This window comes from Anabrus simplex, chromosome 4 (assembly GCF_040414725.1).
Source record: "Anabrus simplex isolate iqAnaSimp1 chromosome 4, ASM4041472v1, whole genome shotgun sequence".
NCBI lineage: Eukaryota > Metazoa > Arthropoda > Insecta > Orthoptera > Tettigoniidae > Anabrus > Anabrus simplex.
In genome coordinates this window covers 112,116,484-112,143,247 of record NC_090268.1, presented here as the reverse complement: position 1 = coordinate 112,143,247, position 26,764 = coordinate 112,116,484, and the positions used below count along the sequence as shown (strand labels likewise).

The 26,764-nt window shown below is 40.3% G+C and overlaps 1 protein-coding gene across 1 annotated transcript in view; it reads left to right on the top strand.

Annotated features, from left to right (window-relative positions):
- LOC136872460 (protein Wnt-5a) overlaps positions 1-26,764 on the top strand; it is an 822,369-nt gene that overhangs the window by 111,739 nt on the left and 683,866 nt on the right. The gene's annotated exons all lie outside the window — the stretch shown is intronic.

Sequence of the window (26,764 nt, the reverse complement as noted above, 5' to 3'; positions counted from 1 at the left end):
TACCGCTCAGCTCAGAGAAGCGATGGAGTTATTCTTTGCCCGCTTTTCGCCCGTACCTCTGCATTTCAGAAGGGTTTCTATTGGCGTTACGCAAAGCTATGGAACTCGCTGTCAGGGGATGTCAAGAACTTATCTCTTCCAATATTTCAAATGTACATTAAGAAAAATTAACTTTAATGGAACTGCCTAAGGTATCTGTGAGGGTGTGGGTGAACGAGTGAATGATTGCTAGAGTGAAAGGAAGTACCGATCACAAGAATGATAGAATGAATCAATGATTAGCCAACTACCGATAGAAAGAATGAACGAGCAGTAGGGAATTATACATGTAAACCTTGCACAGTACTGCCAGGTGTATGCATAAGCTTTTGCCTGTTTTTGTGGTAAACAAAACACGTAATTTTCAAGGGAAATCCATTTTTTTCTTTATTCAAAATAGCCTACTGGCCGTCGGCTTCTACACACTTCGCTCATCTTTCAGGTAAGTTATGAATACGATGCCAGAAAAACTGCTTGTCCTTTGTAGCAAACCATTCGTCGAGCCATTTTCCAACTTCCTCAAAATTGCAGAAGTGCTTCTCTGCGAGCGCCTGCCGTATTGATGCGAAGAGGTGTTAGATGGCGCCAGTTCTAGGCGGTACGGCGGGTGCGGAAGGATGTTCCACCCAAGCGATTTCAAGGTGTCTTTTACTGGTTTTTCTGTGTGAGAAGGCGCATTGTCGTGTAACAAAACCACTTTGTCGTGTCTTCTGGACCATTCCGATCGCCTTTCAATCAATGTGTGATTTCAATTAATCATTTGTTGGCGATACCATTGAGTTTGAGTTGGTTCATCATCCAGTAACGCTGCAATTGCTCGTCTTCGCAGTTTTGTGGGCCACCAGAACGCGCACTGCCTATCACATTGAAATCACCACGTTTAAATTGTCGAAACTACGGAAAGTGATTTCAATGTGATAAGCAATGCGTGCCGCAAATGTTCTTTTTCAGACACAAACGACGACATGATAACTGAAGGATACAACACAGACGCTAGTGTTTGGTGGACTCAACTTGTGTGTGTTGGTGGGTTAATGTCAGACGAACAAACTGACGTATGTGTCAAATTCATACGCTGTGTACTGTTCGCTGGCGCCATCTGTTAGTGAAACCAGAAAAGACTTATGAATACACCTGGTATTTAAGTCTTTTGTAAACTATGTAAATAATATCTCATCTTAAGATAGGTCGAGGGAACATTTTGTTTGTACAGTGGGGTTAACCCTTTTTCTGTATACCTCCCATATTTCCGAACAGAATTGTCATAAATAGTAATCCTTGAATCAAACATGGATGTTTGCGTGGGTGCCGAGTCAAAATTATGTATAATTACATATTAAATTTAAAATAAGTAAATTCACCATAGTATGAAATAAAATATTGTACGGAACATGCACTAAAATGATAAGTTTACGATACTCGTTTCGAAATTCCGTTTGTGTACGTTAGTAACTATGTCCCGCTTTTGAACTGGGCTTTCTGTAAGTTCAGTTGTTAAGAAATGTAGCTTTTATGACAGCAATAAATCCTGCGCCGCGTGACAATAGAGTACTGCATCTATTGTTATCGGTCTAGTCTACTGTGTCCGTGGAAGTTGAAATCAGGATCGGTTTTCAATCAATACTGATCTGCATTTAGCGCAGTAGCCCAGGTGGCAGATTCCCTATCTGTTGTTTTCCTAGCCTTTTCCTAAATGATTTCAAAGAAATTGGAAATTTATAGAACGTCTCCCTTGGTAAGTTATTCCAATCCCTAACTCCCTTTCCCATAAATGAATATTTGCCCCAGTTTGTCCTCTTGAATTCCAACTTTATTTTCATATTGTGATCTTTCCTACTTTTATAAACGCCACTCAAACTTATTCGCCTACTAATATCATTCCACGCCATCAGTCCGCTGACAGCTCGGAACATACCACTTAGTCGAGCAGCTCTCCTTCTTTCTCCCATTTCTTCCCAGCCCAAACTTTGCAACATTTTTGTAACGCTATTATTTTGTCGGAAATCACCCAGAACAAATCGAGCTGCTTTTCTTTGGATTTTTTCTAGTTCTTTAATCAAGTAATCCTGGTGAGGGTCTCATACACTGGAACCATACTCTAGTTGGGGTCTTACCAGAGACTCATATGCCCTCTCCTTTACATCCTTACTACAACCCTTAAACACCCTTATAACCATATGCAGAGATCTGCACCCTTTATTTACAATCCCATTTATGTGATTACCCCAATGAAGATCATTCCTTATATTAACACCTAGATACTTACAATGATCCCCAAAAGGAACTTTCACCCCATCAACGCAGTAATTAAAACTGAGAGGACTTTTCCTATTTGTGAAACTCACAACCTGACTTTTAACCCCGTTTATCAACATACCATTGCCTGCTGTCCATCTCACAACATTTTCGAGGTCACGTTGCAGTTGCTCGCAAACTTATTTATTACTCTATAGAGAATAGCATCATCCGCAAAAAGCCTTACCTCCGATTCCACTCCTTTACTCATATCATTTATATATATATAAGAAAACATAAAGGTCCGATAATACTGCCTTGAGGAATTCCCCTCTTAATTATTACAGGGTCTGATAAAGCTTCACCTACTCTAATTTATCTTGTTAATCGGCCTGTGTGGTCATAAGTTTTATCTCGTCGTGGCAGATAAACATTAATATACTCTTATCAAAAACGGTAATTGGATATTGTACCTCTATGCGACGCAAGTTCATATCTTGCGCCAATTGAAACTCCTCTACAGGAGAAGCTCGGAACTTTAAAAACTGAACTAACTCTACTGTTTATCAGAAGATGTCACTGTGTGTTTCTTGATTGGCTGTTGTTTTCTTATTAATCAAGAAGTGTGGACAGACTCTAACAGAGGTCTCTACCAAAAACTATGGTAATACACTCTGGTGCAATGGAATGAACTCTCTTGAAGAAATTTTGTATTCATAAGTTTTGTCTCTACTAAATTTTGTTCCGTGGGTTGTGGATTGGCAATATTAACCCTTTCTTTCCGCCTGTTTTGAATTTAACCAATAAGTAATTTCTGTAATTAATTTTCCTCCAATCATAGCTTTCTTCTTCAAATTTCCATGTGCAATTCATAATCTACCAATAAAAATTGAGGGGTTTGTCTACTCATTCTTGAAAGGTCTCGAATTTTCCACGAGGGTATAAAAACTGCTGATTTTCTTGTCTCCGAGCCACTTCAGTAACATCTAGCTTAGTGTGTGGATATGTAGCAGGGGGCGGGAAGCGCCTCTTTCTTCGGGCAACAGATCTCCAACAAGGTAATGGCCTTTTAACATCTTTATTTCGTGCTAGCTCAGCAGTTTAACTCTCGGGGAGGGTTCGAAACCTTTCATATGTAAACTATTATACATGTAAACCCCTTTTCCTGGTAAACTTCAGTTTTCTTGAACTTTAATTCGGGGATAGAGAGTTCTTTACCCTCTCGAGCTCCCCTTCATTTGAAATTGAGGTGACTACGTTTTCATAACCGTTTCTTCTCTTCCTTAATGTATTAAAGTTTTCTCATACGAGTCACCTCCCTAGCTTGGGATTAGCCCCTGTGTATCGGCCTAGCGCCACTTAGGTTTTAAAATGTAGATTTAGGAGTGCAAATTCACGCCTCCATCCTTTTTGTTTTGGGCCATTTAAATTAACCTGGTTTTGCACACTAAGGCCCAGTAGATTGGGTACGAGATACCCCTGTTCCTTTATTATGCCTTGATGGCAGTTTGTGTAAAAGTTTGTTATTGCCTTTATAGGCTTGAAAGATCGAGAGCAGGTCAGCTCTTTATGGAGTTGTGGTAAAAGTGCCTTAGAGAGGCTTGAAATGTAAGGTTGGGAGCTAATGCTCCATGTAATTAAGGGTTTTCTGCCCTTTGGCGTTTTGTGATTGTGAGCTGAGAGCTCAAGGATTGATGAATTTGGGCCCGTAGCCCAGAATTTGTAAAGACCACTTAACTGGTGCTTTCTTGTAAAGCGTCATTGTACCTGATTTTCTTTGTTATTTCCCCCTAGTGGAAACTGTTTATATTTTTCTCTTGGTTGTGTACCTGATTTAACTTGTTGTTATTTGTTGTACGCTCAAAATTCTATGTCACCATTGTTAAGTTTTGAAAATATAACCTTGTTGAAATTTTAATTCATCTTTCGAACTTGTAGTTAGACCCATTCCAGCCCGCACCTTCTTTCGCCTCTGACTTCCACGGATAACTCCGTAACAGATATAATGCAAGAAAATGCGGGAGAGTTCATCAGGTTATAGAATCGGAATGCCGGGCGAGTTGGCCGTGCGATTAGGGGCGCGCAGCTGTGAGCTTGCATTCGGGAGATAGTGGGTTCGAATCCCACTGTCGGTAGCCCTGAAGATGGCTTTACTTGGTTTTCCCATTTTCACACCAGGCAAATGCTGGGGATGTGTCTTAATTACGGCCACGGCCGCTTCATTCCAACTCCTAGCAGTACGAATTTTCTACGATTTTGATATAAAAGTTACCGCAGGATTGTGTGCCGAACAATAATAGTAGTGATTCTTCAAATCGTAAAAAGATATCGCTCTTCCTCAGAGGTTCAAAACAATAGAAGAGCGAAGGAGTTATCATCACTGGTGGAATGAGTGCATGGGGGTGTCAAGATGTTCCCTGAATTTTCGTTGAATGGGATTATCGGTGTTCTTTTATATTTCATGCATTTTATTTTGCTTCTATTACACCAAATACTCGGAAATTCACTGAATATACTGGGTGGTAAGAAAGAACGTGATTCACACCAGACAAGTGCTGGGGCTGTACCTGAATTAAGGTCACGGCCGCTTCCTTCCCATCGTCGCCATCTGACCTACCTGTGTCTGTGCGACGTAAAACAAATTGAAAAAAAAAAAGTGAAAGGATCGTGCTATAGCAAGTACGATATGGAGACACGGGTGAACACACCCGGTGTGTTTGTGTTTCATGCTAATATCTCGGCATGTTTAGCAACAACGCCTCACAATATCAGCGTCAGAGGATTAGTTATACTGATAAATAATTTGAAAGAAAATCGATATCTCATTTTATCAGCTGCTGAATTTAGCCAATCAGATCGCTTCGCGGACGAATTCAAATGGGCTTTGCGAGGCGATATTGCTAAATCTGCACGTGGCTTAGGATCGGTTTCACCGAACGAGCTGGCCCTGCGGTGAGCTATGAGCTTGCATTCGGGAGATATTGCGTTCGAACACCACTGTTGGCAGCCTTCCGTGGTGTCCCATTTCACACCAGGCTTTATCTTAATTAAGGCCACGGTCGCTTCCTTCCCTCACTCCTAGCCCTTTCCTACCCTATCGTCGGTGCGACGTAAAGCCAATAGAAAAAACCTGAACGAACAAATTGAAGAAAATCTTGCCTCTGGGAGGGATTTGAACACGGACCTCCGAGCTGAAAAGATCGCACCATAGAAAGTACGATACGGTGACACGGCTGGACACATCCTGTGTGTTTGAGTTTGTTACTTATGTCACCGAATATCTCTCCAGCTGGTCTAAGCCACGTGCAGATTTAGCAACAATACATCACAAAGCCCATTTGAATTCGCCCGCGAAACGATCTGATTGGCTGATACAATGACAACGACGCGAGATATCGAATAATTTAAAACAAATATTTATCAGTATAACCAACCTTCTAACACTCATATACCCGGTTCACGTTGTTTTGTACCAACCTGTACATACAATGATAGAGATCATCGCTAGGAAATTCACCATCAGGGTCAAAATTATATCTGGTACGACTACGTAAGATCTCATCTTCAAAGTTATGGAGTGATGAGTGGGAAAGAATGGAAGCAGTATAGTTATGCTTATCCGTCACTACCGGGCGAGTTAGCCGTGTGGTTAGAGGCGCGTAGCTGTGAGCTTGCATCTGAGAAATAATGGGTTCGAACCCCACTGTCGGCAGCCCTGAAGATGGTTTTCCGTGGTTTCCTATTTTCACACCAATCAAATGCTGGGGCTGCACCTTAATTAAAGCCACGGCCACTTCCTTCCCACTCCTAAGCCTTTCCCATCCTATCGTCACCATAAGACCTATCTGTGTCGGTGTGACGTAAAACAAATTGTAAAAATAAAAATCTGTTACTGGGAGTGAAGAGTTTCCTTTGCTTTTCATGCATGCATGAATTCTATTCATTTATTCATTCATTCAGTCAGTCTGTCACTCTCCGTAGCTGCTGGTGGTGCTTCGTAGCTATCGGGCGAGCGCATTTAATCCATCCATTCATACATTCATTTATAAATTCATCCATGCCTTCATTCATCGATTCATTCATTTAAGAATACTCTCTCCTCAGTTGTAGGTTATCCGTGACTGGGACAGAAGTGTTTATTCATCCATGCATGCATGTATACAATTCAGTCGCGCAATCATTAATTATTTAATTCATTCATTCATTCATTCATTCATTCATTCATTCATTCATTTATTCATTCATTTATTGAATTCATGCATAGTGTCTGTTCAGTGTGGAGGAGAACTCTGTAAGGCTTATAATAAATACATAATTGTCAGTATAGTTACGCTCAGTGAAGTAACTGGAGTTGTGTGCTGGCAAACGGTGGTCCATTTCTGATCGAAAGTGTTGACAACAGTCATCCGCCCGGTGGCACTGCAATGTACGGAACGGAGCGCTTCCCGGTTACCAGCCAGCCATGTAATGCTGGTGTTTGGGGTTTCTCTCCTAGATCGTGTCTGCAACAATACAATGCAGCAGTAAATAATAAATTAAAAAGAGCGATAAAGACCCTTGAAACGGTAAGTTATGGCCATGTATTGCGGGCTTCACCAGACGCTGTTGCGTATAACTTCACGGTTGATGCCATGCTTCCGCGAGAAAGACCAAAGCAACGCTGGCTGAACACGTTAGCCGCAGATATGTGGGTCACGCAGTAGGTTACTTGAGCGAGCGAATTTGCATTCGTCGATCGGAAAAGCGGTCCTTACACTTGCGAGAAGCACTAAGCCGAAGAGGGAGAAGAAATATACTAGAAATAATTTGTCCATCCCATGTCCCGTTTCTCTACGGCGTCGTGTATGAAGTGAGATGAATCTTCGTTGCGTTTTTTTACGACCGGGTGCCCTTCCTGACGTCAACCTCATCAGAGGAGTTCGTGAGTTGAAATGAATGACGTGATATTGAACCCTTGAACTTGTAGAATTGTGGGTTCATATTATTGAACCCTTGAACTTATAGAATTATGGGTTCAATGTATGACAATAGGAAGGGAAAGGGTGAAACCCGGTTCCGGCACATAGCCTACTCCTGTCGAAAAGCACCAAGAAATCTGCTCAAGGCTTTACGTCTCCATCCGACTGACGATTCGACGAATCACCATCAACAGTATCAAATTCCCTCACTCCATATGAACACTGTGGAGAGGATCGGAATTTAATTCAGACTTCTGGCACACAATCTGGTGAATAGAAATTTTATACTACCACCTCACCCGGTTCCATGGCTAAATGATTAGCGTGCTGGCTCTTGGTCACAGGAGTCCCGGGTTCGATTCCCGGCACCATTGGTTAATTTTGCTGGCACAGGCACTGGGTGTATGTGTCGTCTTCATCATCATTTCATCCTCATCACTACGTGTAGGTTGCCTATGGGAGTCAAATGAAAAGAGCGGCACCTGGCGAGCCGAACATGTACTCGAACACTCCCAGCACTAAAACCCATACGCCATTTCATTACCACCACCTTCCCTACCCTGCCGGCCACCATTATGTTGGTGAAATTTTTTCAACCAACCGGACTCGAACCGGCTACCCACGGTGTCAGAACATTTATAGACTCCACGCCTTAACCATCACGGCCACCTGGTGGGCTTGTCGATTAAAATTATTTATAAATTTATTAAAATCCAGTCAGTCCACGCGTCGCGACTTACGAAGGATCAAAGTTGATTAGGCCCTCTGTTTCGTGGTCGTCGATCTTCCCCACCTAGGTAAAGAGAAGAAGGATAAGGGATGAAGTGATGATGAAAACATATAATAATAATAATAATAATAATAATAATAATAATAATAATAATAATAATAATAATAATAATAATAATAATAATAATAATTTAAAATTTTTCTCATTTCAAATCACGGCCAATGGCTTGATGGGACTACGACCACATGTTTCCCACTCCTTCCCTCGACCCATGGCGCTACAGCCCTGAGAGGCCTTGATCTGCCAAGCGACCGCTGTTTAGCATGAACGCCTGTAGATCAAGGGGTGACCCGTGGTCAGCGCGACGAATCCTCAACCGTTATTCTTGGTTTTCTAGACCAGAGCTACTATCTAAGAGTCAGGTAGGTCGTCAATTGTTCTTACAACGGCTGAATGGGTCTCAAACCATCCCCCAGATCTAGGTCAAAATCCCTGGCCTGACCTGGGATCGAACCTGGATCTTCCAGGTAGGAGATATACAGGACCGACATTTTCCTAACCCTAGACCCGTTTAATTAAAAATACACGTTAAATTGAGACACCATAGCCACACAGGTTGTTGAGACAGGTTTAACTCCCTCTAGATAAACACCGCTCTACTTTTAATGCCAATAATTGTTAAAATTCATGCCTTCCTATACATGATCAGTACAGAAGAATGCGGATAAAAAGTTAAGCCACCTGGCTGTATCACCAGTAGTTGCATTTTGAAATATATTTCAGATTACAACATTAGTCATTCCATAGATAATTTACAATAGAATCATAAAGGTATATAAAATTTTTATGCACTGGCAAATTTGTAACGGGTTCATGGACAAGGCAGGTGTGCTACTGATTGCGTGATTGTTACTTCAGATAAGATTAAAAGAAACAGCTTATTATGTTAAATAACAATTTAGTAAGCTTTATGACTGAAATAACAAGGAATCATTCATTCCTTTGACAACACATCTGGTTTGTATGCGTGTGTGTGTGGTCTTCATTACACGCCTCATTTAGTTTGTTATTGCAATCTTATTACAAGAGTATTACAGTGGCTCATAACTCGACACCATTATACCGCAATCATATCCACAAAGAAACCAAGTGACCGGAGCTTTATCCTGGACTGTTCGGGGTTAACTCCAGCGATTAAGAGAGCACGTTCAATCTTTGAAATAACTGAAAGGGACTATTCAGTATACCCAGGCGTGGCACGTTCTACATGTTCAGTGATTCAGTGAACCCCTAAAAATAGATGTCTTAGTAAAATAGTTTATCAAGAGTCTATTTCTTTCATTATCTCTGGATATTCGATAACGTAACGATAATTTTCACTTCAACACTCGGTTGCTCTCCGCAACCGGCAAAGAGGTTCAAGTTCAGGACTGATGGCGGAGAGCTGTGGGGCGTAAGGAGGGTGCGCAAGACGAGGGGCTGTAAGGAGCAAGGGGAACATAGACACGAGCAGCCCCGAAATTAGCCGAGGTACTGTCTCAGAGCGCGCGGTTAAACTTTGCGGTATGTGTAGAGGCATGTATTTTTCGCATTAATTTTTGAACAATTTCGCGAGAAGGATACTAATTTTCGCGTTATTTCGCGAAATAGACATTGCCGTATCGCTTTAATTTCGCTTTAATGAAATTCTAAAATTAATCATTGTTTCCTTAGTTGGTTGGCTGGGGGAAGGTCTCCAAGTCCTAATCAATATAAAAAAAGAAAAATCTTTATCAGAAAGAGGCCTTGAAAAACCTAGTCTTACTATCACTGATCGTTGATTGTGGAGGTTTAATTGATGGACTGTATATACCTGGTACATACTTTTGAAGCCTTTTCCGGGCTGCAGGGTCGACTACCTTCTCCAGCAGGATGTTGGATTTGAGTAGCATCGCTTTTGTTTCGTGAATAAATTCTATTTTTTCGCTCTTAGCTTTCTTTTGCATATCTAATGGGAGTTCTATTGTTGCCTGCCGTTTCACTGTTGGAGTGCTAAATTTACGTTCTTAATGTTCCTTACTTTTAAAACAATGTTTTGAGACGGTATCTCTTTTCTCCCACTCGATACGAACATTACAAAATCTACACATTAAAATATTGTTTTCCGAAACGTATCAACCTTCACTCGCAAACTATTTAGCTCTGCTGTACACCGTAACACTTGTCGAGCGACACATCTTCACTACTGTCTGTGATCACTTTCTTAATTTTACTTGACCACGAAGCCGAATTACACCAGTCAATTGTGCTGCTTGTAGACGTCAGTAGGGATTACAGGATTGCACAATGCCGTGAGGAGTCAGGCTGGGGGGGAGGGGGATTACCAGCCACCACAAGAACATTCCAAACATTTCGTTTGACAAGAAGCCTGGAGCCAACCCTTTTTCTTTGATGCCATGTCTTAAAGAGATTTTCCAGAACGTTAATGATAACATATTTCTTTCCTGTTGATGAATCTTTGTTCGCTCTTCCTTTTCTTTTCATACATAATCTTGGAACAAAATGTTAAGTTCGTTATTCACTACAGATTTCGCTGTAATATCGCGCTTATCGCGAAATAATTGCATTTCGCTTTAAAATGGCCTTATCGCTTTAATTCGCTAACATAATATCCATATTTTCTTAACCAGAAACATATGATTCGTAAAGATATCGCAAAATCGGTTCAAAATATTTGTTGTCGCGTTTATCGTTAATGCGAAAAAATCATGCCTCTAGGTATGTGGTATGTTTGGAAGGGATTTTAATTTCACGATTTTGCGGTTCTGATGTAATTAACCGCAATGAACCAGAATATTTTAGTAACTACGGTTTGTATAGCTTCAATGAGCGTACGTACGTACCTTAAATGTATATGATTAACGAAACTTTTAATTAGTAACACGTTATTGAAGCAGTTATTCCTACACAAGCAAAGTCTTCAAAATCAGAGGAAACAGCATCAGCTTAAAGTAATTGCACCACGTATTCTCTCTTCAATTACTCATTATTTCTGTAACTTCTTCAAGCTGCACCCGTGTGTCTTAGAAGGAAAGTCGCATTGCTAATCAAGCAATTTCACTTTTTTACATCTATGTAGGATAAACAAAGAAAAGAGAAATGGACGGATTAGAGGCACTTTGTACAGGAGGATACTGAGGTTGAGTTGGACAGATAAGGTCACAAATGATGGGGTAATGAGGCAAATGGGAAAGAGAAAAGAAATATTAAATACTGTCAAAATCAGAAAGCTCTAATATCTCGGTCATTTAATGCGAGGAGAGAAATAGCATATACTGCAGCTGGTCATTCAAGGCAAGATACAAGGCAAAAGGAGACCAGGAAGAAGACGCATTTCTTCGATTGATAAATTCAAAATTTGGTTCAACAGTTCCACTATTGGGCTTTTTCGCGCTGCGTCGTCTGAAGCAAGAATCTTTATGATGGTAGTCGACTTTCTAAGAGGAGATGGCCCTTGATGAAGAAGAAATCTAAACATCAAGTAACAGTACATCTGAACACGCAATTCTCCAAAGCAGTGGAACTTCCAGACGTTTCATCCACGCGCCACCACTGCCCACTGTTGGAACACTGAAATCGCCTTCCTTAAGGGATAGTGATTCTCACCCCCAATATCTTCAAAATGCTAATTTTACTAAATTTCGGTTCAAATTTTGAGAAGACTACCAATAATGTCATTGCGAAAGTTGGTACACATACAGCTTGAGAGATTTTGTAACAATAGTTTTTTAGACTTCGAATATTAAACAGACTAAATTAATTTTAGTTGATATTCTAAGAGTTTATAGCCAAATTAATACAATTTTAATGAATGTTAAGAAACGAACTAGGAAATGTGTAAAACAACCAATAGTACAAGTGTTTGAAATTTCATGTTATATGCCTAGTAGTTTCCTGAAATACTGGTACGTTTTCTTTTAAAAAATACGCACACAAAAGAGAAAAACAAGAAAAACAAATCAAGATTACCTTTATATATACCTTTTTATTTTTTATTTTGTAACTGTCAGGTTCCTCAGTTTGACGATTTTGAGTAATAAATGCATAAAATACCTGAAAAAGAAAACTTATGGTAACAGTATTATATTTGAAAACGAAACAACTTAATTAAAATAGAATGACAAGTTTCGTTCTTAAAAGAACATTACCAAATTCTATCAAATCACACACAAATATTCAGAAAAAGGATGCACATTTATGTTTATTTCTGTGCTTGAGTGGAGAGAAATCAGGACTTCATTAAGATAAGTTTCAGATTCTCAAGTTCATAAGTATTTAAACAGTAATAAACATAAATGTTTATACTTTTGTGAATATTTGAGTGTGATTTGATAGAATCTGATGATGTTCTTTTAGAACGAAACATGTCGTTCTATTTTAATTAAGTTGTTTCTTTTTCAACTATAATTATGTTAGCATATGTTTTATTTTTCAGGTAGTTTATAAATGTAGTACTCAAAATTAGTTTTGGAAGACTAACAGTTATGAATTAACCGAGTCGAAACTGAAAAGAGATGACTTTAAATATTACAATTTAATGGATACCAGCACATATTATGGAACATCCTGGTCATCATTATCTTCCCTAAACCTCTTTTGGTTTCTCTGCACAGTCTTGATGCTTATGATTTAATAGAAGCATGCAAGTAAGACCTTTTCTTCCTCATATCATCGGCTTCTTGGAATCCATTGAGGGAGGACACTCCTTGCTTGTTTCCTAATTGCCGCTTCACTATCACTACTATTTACACTTACACTGTTTTCACTAACAGTGACATTACAAGGGGCAATCAAAAAGTTCTCGTTCGACGATCGCCTTACAGTCCTGAATTGGGATGCCAATCAGGCAAAATCGCAGTGAGCACTGAGGCACGCATCCCACAGACGCACCAGGATGAAGATTCCCTTGCGGTATAACACTGTGTCCTGCTGCGTGGAGAAGTCCGTAACCGCCTGCTGCACATCCTCTTCTGACAGGAAGCGTCGACCTTGCAAGGCCTTTTTGAGCGAACCGAAGGCGTGATAATTGTATCGCCCTAATCGCCTCATCCACCGCCCGTTTGTTGTTGTCCGTAATTTATGAGGCTGGCCTCCGAGATTGAGCGGCGTCTTCTGTCGAAACGCAATACGCACGGAAATCGGTGCATCACAATAGTGGATTTCGACAGACATGTTGCTCCAATATACAGTCTTCATTCTCCGATGGATGTCTACCGGTGTTAGTCCTTCGGCATCCAAGAACAGAATAACATCACATTGGTCCTGTTTGGACGCATTTGGTAATAACTTCGCCGTAGTTCACGTGGCCGAATTTAACGCATGCACCTCGACACGACACGACTGCTACGCTAATCCCTTTGTCTACATGTCCGTGCTTATATACCCGCATGCCTGCTGCAGCAATGCCCTAAAACGGGAACTTACAACTTACAACTGTATTTACAGAAGCCACTTTTCCTCTACCAAGACATGCATTTCTACCTTTCCGACTTTTAAAAACTGATTTCTGCCTAGGCATTTTAAAGACTTTTTTCAACATATTTTCACACGAGATGGACAAAAGAGCGTGAATATGTGACGCAGGTTAGCCACAACACAGATGGAGTCAACAAAAACATGCTCAACAACATTCATTTCTCCATAGGAAGTAAAATATGAATGTATATTTTAGCATTTGAACTCATTACTGAAAAGAGGGCGTAACCACAAGTGCCATTTAAATTGGTTTTTGAGCGTGTTAGGAATGATTCTGAACAACCCAATTACTAATTTACTCCATTACTCATTATTATAAAAATAAAAGAATATATTTTTAAACCTTAATTTTAATATAACTCCTCCGAGCATCGCGGGAAGCTTCAGTTTTGACATACTATGCTGCTACTTATGATTACAAAATAAAATCCGTCCGTATAGCTATTTCGAGTTCTGTAATTTATTGTTCTTCTGAAGTGTTCTCGACATATATATCCATCAAAGGCACGAACATGTATGTTCATAGAAGACGTAACTTCGTATGCTAAAATTTAATTATTTTATCAATTTTATTGTCAGTTTATTCAATGTATATAATGCAGTATTGGCCACAAGACGATTTTTTCTCTGACCTAAAATGAAAAACTTATACGCTCTGTCTTTATTTCGACACAGATCTTTAAAAAAAATTTCTATTGGCTTTGCGTCGCACCGACACAGATAGGTCTTATGGCGACGATGGGAAAGGAAAGGGCTAGGACTGGAAAGGAAGCGGCCGTGGCCTTAATTAAGGTACAGCCCCAGCATTTTCCTGGTGTGAAAATGGGGAAAATGGCACGATTTTAAATCTAAATGTAACGTAGACACTCCAAGTATTTTTACGACCTCTTCCACTCTGTGATATACTCTGAGTAACTATCTAAAAATGCTAATTTCGCAGTAAAGTAACGTAGCCGTAATTACAAAGCACATGAAAATTGATGAAGAATGCAAACAGAATGGATCTTTGGAATATATGGGTCTAAACACATATTATTATTATTATTATAATGATTATTATTATTATTATTATTATTATTATTATTATTATTATTATTATTATTATTATTATTATTATTATTATTATTATTGTTGTTGTTGTTGTTGTTGTTGTTGTTGTTGTTGTAATTCACTCGCTGGTGGGTGTAACGAAATACTAACAATTGAAGCCTGCTGAAACTCCTTCTAACAATCACCTTTATCCGTCTCGTGCCTTCGTTGCTGTTGATTAAAATGTAGAGCTCCCCCATGGACTATACAAAGCCAAGACTCTAAAGGTAAAACGTGGTTCTTAATATCGTAATCATGGCCAGGGGCTTTTCGTAGTTTAGTTATAGTTTCCAGTTTCAATAAATATGACGTACATTGTATGGGACTAGAAACATGGCCGCCTAGACCAACACCCAAAGGGGATAACACTCAGCTATAATGGCTCATTAACATTATCAACCAGCTATTTCATTTACTTGCTCTCTCGGCAAAGAGCTAATGTAATTGAATCCTAGCTCTTTCCATTGAATTTTAACAGTGTTTCATTATAAGAGTACCGTATCAGAACATCGTAAAAAGGATAAAATTTGAAGGGTCGTTAGACATAGCATCATCTAATCACTAATGAGATTCCATTGACCAAAACGGAAATGCGTAGAAATAGAGAAATAATTATCATTGTGTTGATTTAATGTTCATTTAGAAGTACACCGCATAGCTGTCAGGCGACAGCGTTGTGGCAATGGGGTGCAGGTGTTCCCGGTAGTTGGCTGCACCATCATTTACCTCCTGTCTCCACTGACATCTACACATACTGTAACTCGATCCTGACCGCGCCGCTCCGCTCTGATTACACTACCGCGCCTGCTACCCGCCAACCAGTCTTCGGTAGGTGTTTGGTGGGTTGCATAATCAACTGCGTGTAGGCTTGTCTATGCGAGAAACATTTTAACGGACAGTTTTAAAATGGAGTTGGAGAGTGGCATTCGTAATTAAAAAAACACAAGGTATGATGATACAGATAGCATACAGAATTGATTTACGTCTTCTCTAGACAAATTTGTTATAAAATATGTTATATGTCAAGCTCCTTCGCTGAATGATGAGAGTACTGACCTTCGGTTCAGTGGGCCGCGGGTTCGATTCCGGCTGGGCTGAGGATTTTAACTTCGTATTGGACTATATGTCTCATCTTAATACACTTCTGTTCATCTACATACAGGACATCATACAACCAGTCACCACAGAAACACGCTATAGTGAATATATCTCTCTATATAGGGTTGTTTTATTAATTTTCTTTCGAGTGGATTTATCCCACTATTCATTGAAAACTACAAACAGGTATGAAATAAATATATCTTATTGATCAAACTACAATTCAACTGCAAATTTATCTATAATAATATTTTATTTACGCAGCTTTCGATGTTGTCCATATAAATTTGCTTTTGGCATTTAATTTGTTTTTTATAGCAATATTACATGTACCACGCAGTCGCTTATCACCATATCTCTGGAGCTATCGAATCGATGATCGAGAAGTTCGGTATAGAGACCTTTCTTGGGTTGGCGTAAGAGCTAAGACACTGTTATTTTAAGATTTCAACACCTAAGGAGTATACAAAATTTAAAAAAAGGGTTTTCCGTGGTTTCCCATTTTCACACCAGGCAAATGCCGGGGCTGTACCTCAATTAAGGCCACGGCCGCTTCCTTCCAATTCCTAGGCCTTTCCTATCCCATCGTCGCCATAAGACATATCTGTGTCGGTGCGACGTAAAGCAAATAGCAAAAAAAGTAAACGTTCCTTTTAGTTTTAATCAACTTTCCTTAACAATTTAGTTTTAAAGGATCGGGAAGGGTTGGATTTTATACTTTCATTTAGTGAATTGTTTCTCGAGCTGAAACTGTCCCAGCATATTCTGTATACTATTCATCATTTTTCCTTCCGCATTTAATATGATACCATATTCCGTAAGTGTGCTGTATTTTTTTGTATATCGAAATATAGTTCAACTCCCATGTAGATACAAATCCTGTAGATACCCACAACAATCATTATGTCAATAGGTTCAGTTGTTTATATTTAAAAAGTATCTACGAGCAACTTATACACTGCCATGCAATCAGTTTTGGAGCGACTGTACGTTGCACTATTCAGTGAAGACAAGCGAAATATGCATATAAAGTTACATTTTTGTTTACAATTTGATTTCCGTCGCACCGACACAGATAGGTCTTATGGCGAAGATGGGATAGGAAAGGTCTAGGAGTGGGAAGGAAGCGGCCGTGGCCTTAATCATGGTACAGCCCCAGCATTTGCCTGATGTGAAAATGGGAAACAACGGAAAACCATATTCAGGGCTACCGAAAATGGGGTTCGAACCCACTACCTCTCGAATGCAAGCTCACAGCTGCGAGCCCCTAACTGCACGGCTAACTCGTCCAGTTATAAAAAGTTACTGGATTTATTATATTATATCGCATATAAGTTGCCATATAAGTTACCACATTTTCAATCCTCTAATGGGAAGTAGGAAAATAGCTTCGCTAATAGCAGAATTCTGCCTGCTGTCATTTCTTGATGGATACAGTACTTTTGCGACCATCTCTTGGCACAGGCCAGAGTAAAGTGTAGCTTCCACCGAAGACCCAGTCAACATCCATGGCTGTGACAATATGGAAGTTGCTGGGGTATGGGTAGTGCTGAGTAATGACATTCAGAGCACGACTAGTGCATCTGAGTGTTATGAAAGGTGATGCTCATAGGGTCAGTCGTGCTGCAATAGCACTTTCTGACCCAGTGAGGAAAGCAATGGCAAACTATCTCACTCCTCATCTTACCTACTACGCCTCATTTTGGTGCTGCCATTGGTTTTTGGGGTTTCCTTATAACCGCATAACCTTTGGTGGTGCTATCTGAGGATCCAACCAGCCTCTGGGCTGATGACCTAACAAACAGACAATAGCAGAATTATGTAACCGTGATCGCAGATATTTTTGCTTCTATAGGTTGGCAAACGTGGATGTGAGATACATTTTCAAGTCTGACTGAAGTTGTTTAAATGCTTTGCTATAATGACCACAAGTACGTTAATGAGTGGCATAATATTTCATCACACCCCTCATTATAAGTCCTTGTCCACGTTTATTGCGGATACATTTCTGTTGCGATGAACGGAAATCATTTGCAGTTGCGTGGTCAAGTCGTTCTAATGACGTCACCGGGACTGCTTGTGCTGCGGGCAGTATTCCCGCCTGCAGTTGAGTGCGCCATGCATGAACAGACTTCAGACTAGGTTTGCCAGGTTTCTGAAATGCCAATAAAGGACAGGTCATGTCGACACGACGTACCGAAATTTGATCTAGAAAACACTGAGATATCATTTATTGTACTTTAGCCCAATTGTATTGTAGGTGCAAACTTTATTACAGTATTTTGATGTTTCATTTTCTACTTAAATAGTTTTAAACACGTATGTTACTTCACTTTCAGCCTTTTTCAATAATGCTGCTCCCTTAACTAAGTCATGATATTTCTGACAACTATGATCTAAATTAAGTGAGATTGAATTTCTGACTTTATCACGGTTCCTGAACGTTTATTCCTTTCATCATTTCATTTGGTTTTTAAGAATAGAACAAACACTTTCAACATATGCATTCAAATGAGGTATACTTAGAACATAAGATACTAACATTAGTAATATGTGGAACAGCATCTTAATTAACACTAGACCGAGCTCGATAGCTGCAGTCACTTAAGTGCGGCCAGTATCCAGTAATCGGGAGATAGAGGGTTCGAGTCCCACTGTCGGCAGCCTTGAAGATGTTTTCCGTGGTTTCCCATTTTCACACCAGGAAAATGCCGGGGCTGTACCATAATTAAGGACACAGCCGCTTCCTTCCAACTCCTAGGCCTTTCCTATCCCATCGTCGCCATAAGACCACTGTGTTAGTGCGACGTAAAGCAAATAGAAAAAATTAACACTAGAGGAAAAAAACGCCCATTTTGAGTTCACATTACCACTCTGATCACTATCGAGCTGTTTCAGGTATATCTAGCTCCAGCAACACGTAATTCAATGTTATGGAAATAAAATTCCTCACGAAAGCTATCTAGATTAAATACTGGACAAATTAGAGCAAATTGAGCAGATTAAAACGTGGTAAAAATGCATGTGTGAGATACGTCTGTAACCTACGGTACTGTGACCATCTAACTCCTTCATATAACCACTTATATTGGCCCCGACTAGAAATCCGTCGCACTGTGCGTGCCCTATGCCATCTCCATAAAATTCTTCATTCTTCACAGTAATTTTACCTTTCTTCATATTGCAAATACCTTTCTTCTTATTACAGTCTTAACACCAGATCTACTATAAATTTTATCCCATTGAACTGCCATGTACGATAAATCATTCAGAGTAATTGCCTGCCGTGAGTGGAGCCTCCTCCGCGAAAATATCAGAGGGTTAAGCGCTATTCGCACTTTCAAAGAAGCCCTTTGGAGACATTTTATGCACCAGTTGAGATCATCTGTAAACTTGATGCTGCTACTCACAACCATTCTATTGTCATGGATGTCCTGGTAGAAGATTAGTTTAAAATTCTTAACAGTTTTGTTTTTCAAAAGTTATTAAATTTATGTACTACCTCTCTTTACATGTAGGATATTAGTTTTAAGAATGTCTCCTTTTATTATATCAAATTTATTTCATCTTAATTTAATCTCATCACTCATCATCCTTGTATTCTTATTCTTTTTCTGCTTCTCTTCTTCGTTTAGGCACACGATAGATCACGTGGTTCTTAACTCTGTATTATTATTATTATTATTATTATTAGTAGTAGTAGTAGTAGAAGTAGTAGTAATTTATATTAAATCTAATTAGTGTAAAGTTATACAATGTAATATATGTAGGTCCTATAATTCAATGACTTTTTAGATGTAAGAGAAGGCCTGAAGGCCATAATCTCGTCACGTAAAATAAAACATTACTAAACTAAACTAAATTCCAAATAATTTCTTCAAAACCAGAAAATGCAATATTTTTCAAATGGAAAGCCTCTAATTTCTTAAAAATATTAGCGTCACTAAAGTCATCACCTTTTTCCAGATAATTTATTGCAGCATTGCTAAAGCTTTTACCGAGCTTGCATCCGGGAAATAGTGGGTTCGAACCCCACTGTCGGCAGCCCTGAAGATTCCATGGTTTCCCTTTTTCACACCAGGTAAATGCTGAGACTGTACCTTAATTAAGGATACGGCTACTTCCTTCCCACTCTTAGGCCTTTCCTATCCCATCGTCGCCATAAGACTTATCTGTATTGGTGCGACGAAAAAGCAAATTCAAAAAGGAAGCTCTTTAGGTTAGATTTCACTTCATTGATTCCCAAGGTATAGAAGAAGTTGATCTATTCATGATTTAACTTCCCCGCCGAAAAAAAAATATATATCCTACAAATTAACTTGGACGTCAATTTTGACATTGTATCGTAAGTTTCAAGAATGGTAAGTTATTTTTTTCAAGCTCAAGTAATGCTTCATTAAAAGCTAATGAAAATATATAATTTTAACCATGGGAGAAGTGAGTTGTTTATATATGGGAAAATTGGCCGTCCCGTATGCTGTTAAAACGGGACGGTACTTCAGACCTTCAAATACGGGAAATCCCGTATAATACATATGCTGTTCAAACGGGACAGTACTTCAGGCCTTCAAATACGGGAAATCCCGTATAATACGTATGCTGTTCAAACGGGACAGTACTTCAGGCCTTCAAATACGAGCAATCCCGTATAATACGTATGCTGTTCAAACGGCACAGTACTTCAGGCCTTCAAATACGGGAAATCCCGTATAATACGTATGCTGTTAAAACGGGACAGTACTTCAGACCTTCAAATACGGGAAATCCCGTATAATACGTATGCTGTTCAAACGGGACAGTACTTCAGGCCTTCAAATACGGGAAATGCCGTATAATACGTATGCTGTTCAAACGGGACAGTACTTCAGACCTTCAAATATGGGAAATGCCGTATAATACGTATGCTGTTCAAACGGGACATTACTTCAGACCTTCAAATACGATAAATCTCGTATAATACGTTTGCTGTCAAAACGGGACAGTACTTCAGACCTTCAAATACGAGAAATCTCGTATAATATGTTTGCTGTCAAAACGAGACAGTACTACAGACCTTCAAATACGAGAAATCTCGTATAATGCGTTTGCTGTTAAAACGGGACTGTACTTCAGACCTTCAAATACGGGAAATCCCGTATAATACGTATGCTGTTCAAACGGGACAGTACTTCAGGCCTTCAAATACGGGAAATGCCGTATAATACGTATGCTGTTCAAACGGGACATTACTTCAGACCTTCAAATACGATAAATCTCGTATAATACGTTTGCTGTCAAAACGGGACAGTACTACAGACCTTCAAATACGAGAAATCTCGTATAATGCGTTTGCTGTTAAAACGGGAGAGTACTTCAGACCTTCAAAAACGGGAAATCCCGTATTATACGTATGCTGTTAAAACGGAACATTACTTCAGACCTTCAAATACGAGAAATCCCGTATAATACGTTTGCTGTCAAAACGGGACAGTACTACAGACCTTCAAATACGGGAAATCCCGTATATTACGTTTGCTGTTAAAAGGGGACAGCATTTCAGACCTTCAAATACGGGAAATCTCGTATAATACAACTGCTGTTTAAACGGGACAGTACTTAGACCTTCAAATACGGGAAATTCCGTATAATACGTATAATACGTATGCTGTTAAAACGGCAGCCCTGAAAATGGTTTTCCGTGGTTTCCCATTTTCACACCAGGCAAATGCTGGGGCTGTACCTTAATTAAGGCCACGGCCGCTTCCTTCCAACTCCTAGGCCTTTCCTATCCCATCGTCGCCATAAGACCTATCTGTGTCGGTGCGACGTAAAACCCATAGCAAAAAAAAAAAAAACGGGACAGTACTTCAGGCCTTCAAATACGGGAAATCTCGTATATTACAACTGCTGTTTAAACGCGACAGTACTTCAGACCTTCAAATACGGGGAATTCCGTATATAACGGAGCACCTGGCATCCTACTACAGACACACACGCAAAGTAGGTGAAACTCTGAACCCAAGTGATCTAACAACTACACAAACAAAGCAACCCTGAAGTGATCCCTTAAGGTCGCTGAACTCGCCCCTTCCACCGCACAGCACAGGTATTGTCCCACCGTAGACAACATGACTCACTGTCGGCCTGGACTGAATCAAGACATCACGGCGACTTACGTAATGAATAGGGGCTCCACTCCTCTACATTATGCATGCATCTATCACACTGAGTCGACATGGGGGGTTATTCTATTAGGCTCCTATTTAGATGTGTTCAAAACATGTTCTTTCCCCAGCACTATTTCCATAAACATTTCAGCCGTCTAGCGAACTCTGCATTCCGCCCTAATGAATGATATTATCCTCCTCAGGTTAATTGGGGCAATACATTGCACTCTACTTGTTTTGATGATATGTAGATTTTGATTTAATTTGTAATTGCTGCTCGACCGTTCAGATCCGTGAGTTATGGAGCTGCCACGGAGACAGCCTGAGAAACAACAGCAGTTGAATAGATCACAGCGGGCGTCTCCGTTATTGGCTTGAAGCCTACGAGATGCTGAGCCCGGCAATTGCACGGAGAACTTTTATACTGTAGCCGGGCTGAGTGGCTCAGACGGTTAAGGCGGTGCCCTTTTGAGCCCAAAATGGCAATTGGCAGTCTGGTGGTGGTGGTGGTGGTGGTGGTAATTATTGTTTTAAGAGGAAGTACAACTAGACAACCATCTTCTATATAACACTAAGCAGAAAGAAAAAATGGAAGGGGTCCGACACTAAAAAAATGAAGGTATCGGCCAAAGGAGACAAGGGCCACGAAGGGCATGAAAATGAAAGACTCCCTAGCCCTCGCAAACCTAATAGCGTCGGGGTCTGAAAAGAACAAGAGTTGACCAAGGACAAGTAAGTGGAAGCAATGCCAGGACTCAGCTGAGGTCTCCGTGGTCGCCAACCCACGCTCCAAAGTTCAGAGCCCCTGAGGCCCCTTTCAGTCGCCTCTTACGACAGGCAGGGGATACCGTGAGTGTTATTCTACCGCCCCCACCCACAGGGCAAGTTGGCAGTCTCTGTCCGGTGGTATTTGAAGGTCCTCAAATACGACAGCCCCGTGTCGGTAGACTTATTGGCTCGTAAACGTTTTCCTGTGGGACAAAATTCTGGTACCTCGGCGTCTCCGAAAACTGTAAAAGTAGTTAGTGGGACGTAAAGGCAATAACGTTATTGAACATTTTTATACTTTCACTATAGAGACGACAAAGACAGAGAAACTTGAATGGGTGCGCTTGAGGGTAAAATGTAAAGCAAGATTATGTGTTATAATAATAATAACAACAACAATAATAATAGACAAAGACAAAGTCACCTCCGTACAGGCCATGAAGTCTCTTGGAGGAGTGGAAGGTAAAGGCGTCCACCATTGTTAACCGCGGCACGTGATGGGGTAGAGTGATTAGCTCTACGCCCGGCCGCCTTTGCCCCCATGAATTTACCTGGTACTCATTTTTGGTGTAGGCTGAGTGAACCTCAGGGCCATATGCACTTCCGGAAGTGGAAATCTCGTTTCTTAAATTTTACGACTTCCTGACGGGTATTCGAACCCACATCCTTCCGGGCGAACCGAGCACGCGTTTACCGCCTCGGCCAGGCAGCCCCTATAATAATAATAATGATAATAATAATAATAATAATAATAATAATAATAATAATAATGTGTGGTCTTCGGAGGCGCAGGTCTTCCAAATTTACTCCCACGGGCAACCTGCGCGACTATCAGGATGGGCTCTACCTAGGTTGAAATCTAATATTAAAGACGGCACAAACACCCTGTCCCCGAGACAGAGGAGGTTACAATCGAAATACAGTCAACCCAAGACCCCTTGGACCTAAGCGGGAGAGTTGGGACAGTCAGGTACTAAAGCCCTGTTGCCAGTGTTATTACAGATTTTACTATTACTGACCTACTGCTGAAAATCGGAAACAAATCTTCTGTTTTTCTTAGTTCTCATAGCATTTTCTTGAAAAACTTTCCAGAAAACAATGGGAGAGGTGATCAGTTGTGTCAGAGTTGATACAGCATTGACTTCTCTAAAATGTAGGTCAAGGGCCTAGTCACATGTTTTGATCACGGCCCGTTCTGCGTTGCTTGCGTTGCTTTGCTATCAATGGAAGCTCTACTATTAATCAATGTAATTAAAACAAAAGATTTGTACTATCTACAAACACATTATGTGGACTGTTATAAGGTAAGTGATTTGCGGCGAAATCCCAGTGCTATTCATTTACGAGTTCGATACTGCAGAAGGCTAACAACAATAATATGCATGGCAGCGCAGAAGTTGCTTAGGGCCGTCATTATGAATTGTTTCTTTTTTTTAATTTTTTTTTGCTAGGGGCTTTACGTCGCACCGACACAGATAGATCTTATGGCGACGATGGGATAGGAAAGGCCTAGGAGTTGGAAGGAAGCGGCCGTGGCCTTAATTAAGGTACAGCCCCAGCATTTGCCTGGTGTGAAAATGGGAAACCACGGAAAACCATCTTCAGGGCTGCCGATAGTGGGATTCGAACTTACTATCTCCCGGATGCAAGCTCACAGCCGCGCGCCTCTACACGCACGGCCAACTCGCCCGGTAATTGTTTCTTATTCACTGAGTACCTGTCTACACTCTATAATTTGAATTACTGACTAGCACATGTACCCGTGCTTCGCTACGGTATTCTACCTTGTATACGGAGTTCTACGTTAAGTTATTGTACACGCAGTGAGAAAGATTATATTAAATTGCATGTCTCTTAGCGCTATGCGAGAAACAAAACGGGGAGGACCCCATACGTTGCTTCCGATGTAAAGTGCACGTTGGGGGAATGTTGATGATATTGGCAGGTCACATTTCCTACTCCATTCACAATCGAGTTCAAGAGTTTCTATAATAACTGCAGACTCACTTGCCAACCGCCATTCACAATATAGATGGATAGTTTCTATTATAATGACAGGCCCCATTTCCTAATGCCAGTTACAATCGAGTTGGAGAGATTTGATTGTAATCGAGAAATGCTGCGCTATCTAAAGTATAAAGAATCGAGATACGACAATAAGGCATAGAACCAAAGTTGAAGATCTCTACAAATTGAGCAGCGATTGTGTAAGCTGCTTTTTGCAATGACTTACCGTTTATAAAGTAGTTACCACGAAACGAAGGAATGCATTTCATTGATATTGCCAACATACCAAGTATATCGATATTTTCCGGGGCCTAAAAGTAATGCATTTGAACAGACTGAAACGTTCCCTTAAACGAAAGTGTGTCCAGTGACCAAGCGAAATCATCTACAGTACATAACAAAAGTTGTTTAATATGAAGCGACGTCTCACATATAGGCTTAGTCCATGGATTTTACAGAAAATCAATAGTATGAGAGACTACCTACTTCCGCTGGATGAGTATACTCTATATACGAAGTTTGGTTGAAATCTAGCCACCCGTTTCGCCGTGATGGTAGAACAAACGGACAGACACAAAAGCTAAAAACCACATACCCGTTGTATATGGTCTTGAGTTGACCTAAATCGGAAAAATATCTGAAAAATTTGCAAAACAAACGAAAATACAGACAGCGAACGCCATACAACTTTATTTATATATAAATGTATTTATCCGACCCCTTGGTTGAATGGTCAGTATTAAGGCCTTTGATTTAGAGGGTCCTGGGTTCGCTTCCCCGTCGGGTCTTGGATTTTAATCGCAAATGATTAATACTTCTGGCTCGGGGACTGAGTGTGTTTGTTTGTCCAAACCCTCTCTTCTTCCCACACTACCAACCACCACAGAATGACGTAATCCCTCTAAATAGGATAAAACAGAGCTATATTCACAGGTGTGGCGTAAAGCGGCTGTAGATGAATTACTAAATAATGCCAGTTCAATGGTTTGAAATGACTACTGTAAGTACCTGTCCCAAATCGTATTTTGCGTATAGACATTTTATCAGATAAGTGGGGATTCTACCACAGTCTACTAAGTTTTGATGATAATAATAATAATAATAATAATAATAATAATAATAATAATAATAATAATAATAATAATAATAATCATAATAATAATAATAATAATAAAACAGACCGTGAGGGTTTCAGCTTGCCAAGACGAATGCTGCCGAATTAGATAGCCTACGGATATTTAAGTAAATATAATAGTGTGTGTCGATTGAGAAAACCCAGCTACACAACAGGGAATGTCGTACGCTGGCCACTTCCCACTGCCAACGAAGAGGGCTTCGTCACGGCTACCACAACCACCACTTGCGAGGCTGGAGCATATGGAGCAGTGTTTTCCCTCGAGCATTATCAACTAGCGGATCATACTTTAATGTCACCTTCTTCGTTCGTCCGCTAGCCAGATACCATGAAGTTACGATTGACCTCTTTTCTAGGATAACTGGCACCGTTCCGAGCTCGATAGCTGCAGTCGCCTAAGTGCGCCAGTATCCAGTATGCGGGAGATAGTGGGTTCGTACCCCATTGTCGGCAACCCTGAAGATGGTTCTCCGTGGTTTCCCGTTTCCACGTCATGCAAATGCTGTACCTTAATTAAGTCCACGGCTGCTTCCTTCCCATTCCTAGCCCTTTTCTGTCCTAACGTCGCCATAAGACCTGTCTGTGTCGGTGCGACGTAAAGTTACTTGCAAAAAATACTGACGTCGTAAAAGTTGTATTTTGCTTTTGTGCTGTATTGAAAACACTTCGCTGCCGCCAGTAAATCGTTGAACGTTGCTTCGTTCATCCAGACGTAGTTTTGAGGTCATCTCACTTAAGGAGGATAACGTAACCAGTTATAGAAAAAGCAACTGGGGCGAATCACAGTTACTCAGTTACAATTACAAGTCACTTTCTTTTCAACAAGCCATCGGTAAAATTACAATTGCTTCACAGAATGCAAATCTTTAGTAAATCACTGTCATTTATTTCACATACACGGTAAAATACACTGCCTGACAAAAAAACACCCAGAACGAGTGGTTGAAAGTGAATGCAAATACACATGCTGAAAGAGCATTTGTTTTTAATGAACTGATTACAATATGGGATGAACGAGACAAGGCCGTTGGCAGCTACAGGTGGA